The 1,569-nt window shown below is 37.3% G+C and overlaps 1 protein-coding gene across 1 annotated transcript in view; it reads left to right on the top strand.

Moving 5' to 3' along the window:
• LOC143300686 (uncharacterized) overlaps positions 1-345 on the top strand; it is a 2,205-nt gene extending 1,860 nt beyond the window's left edge. Inside the window, exon 1 of the mRNA XM_076614534.1 lies at positions 1-345. This exon is cut by the window's left edge and continues 1,860 nt beyond it. The gene's annotated coding sequence lies outside the window, so the exon portion shown is untranslated.
• The last annotated feature ends 1,224 nt before the right edge of the window (positions 346-1,569 follow it).

Genomic DNA, 1,569 nt, shown 5'->3' with positions numbered 1-1,569 from the left:
GTCACAGCGAGTGAGGAGAAAAAGGTTTTCGCGTACCTTTTTGTTTTGTTTTGTTTTGTTTTTAATCAGGGGAACATACACTCGTCAGTTCATCAAAAGGGAGGGTTTTAAATGAGGATGACATCCATTCTATCTGAAACGAAAGATGATAAGTTTTGATGAAAACACAAAGTGCACATCTGAAGCAACATGCTTTAACTGTATCAGAGGGTAATTTGCATAAAATATCTACTTTACATCCATATATGTGCATTATTTCAGTGTGTATGGACCCAGACCGATTGACTGAAAACATTAATACGCATTGGCTATTTGGAAAACACAAGCCCTCCAGCAAGAAAATACTTTGCTCATTAAAAAAAAAAAACGATCAGGTTGTGAAGGACGAGCTTGGGAAACACAACTCCCAGAAAACCCCCGAAAGCGGAGTATGGCTGCCTACATGGCGGGGTAAAAACGGTCATACACGTAAAAGCCCACTCGTGTATATACGAGTGGACGTGGGAGTTGCAGCCCACGAACGCAGAAGAAGAAGAAGAACTCCCAGAAAGAGTGAAGCCGGAAATAGTAAAAAGGAAGTGGGAAAGGGGGGAGGGGGGGTAAGCGGTGGGGTGGGGTCTTCGTACCAGCATGTGCTGCAAATGAATCATATTGAAAAGAGTGACACATTTCCCTTTAGTTGAGAGGAGCATCTACTTTAATTTTCGTACAGCCAGTAATACTTTTATCTTTTCTGATATATTGCATTGTCTTTATCTATATCTAATTCCGATTACATTGTCGTTAACTAAATTTAATTCCAAGTAAGATAGTTCTCTTTTTTTATCGGTGTTTCTTCTCATCATTGCATGTGCATTCCTTTCATTCTGATAACAGATTTAACATCTTTAAAAATCTAATCCCTTGTTTGAATTTCAAACAATTTATTGGGGACATTTCCGATTTTATCTCTATCATATACAGTTATATTAAAACCTATAAACAATTATTTTCTTTGCAGACAGCCATACGTAAATTCCTCAGATTTGTTTGATGTGACACGAACACCATGTGACAAAAGAACGAGGAGGAGGAGGAGGAATTTTGTTTAATCTCCCGTCACACATATCGGTGATTGAAGACATTTTTTGAAGTGCTAATGAATACCTTTGAGTATTATCGGTTAGAAGGGGTGGGAGATGTGAATGAATGGAGGGTTCGGGAAAACTGGGCAAATGAGAGTGAAATGAGGGTGAAATTTGAAAAAAAAAAATCTAAATACAATTACAGGAAATTACTTAAAGGACTTCGTAAAAGAGAAGTCGTTAAACTGACAAGCGAAACAACTGGTAATGAATGCAAAAAGTCAAAAATATCAACGTTCTCAGTCACTTGTGAAGACACATTTTCGTGTATATAAGGCTTCATCAAGCTACAGTTAAAAAAGAACGACCAGAGAAAACAATAATTAGGCTTATTAGCACCCTCAGTCAAAACTACACATACTTCTGAATTTCTAATCAATCATAATTCATTTCAACGCAAGTGTGTATTGGACGCATACGCTTTCCAAAAAAACCTTTTTGGTCA

The sequence above is a fragment of the Babylonia areolata genome, chromosome 26, assembly GCF_041734735.1.
Source record: "Babylonia areolata isolate BAREFJ2019XMU chromosome 26, ASM4173473v1, whole genome shotgun sequence".
Lineage (NCBI taxonomy): Eukaryota > Metazoa > Mollusca > Gastropoda > Neogastropoda > Buccinidae > Babylonia > Babylonia areolata.
Note: the sequence above shows the minus strand (reverse complement) of the source record. Positions and strands in the feature narration are given on the sequence as shown.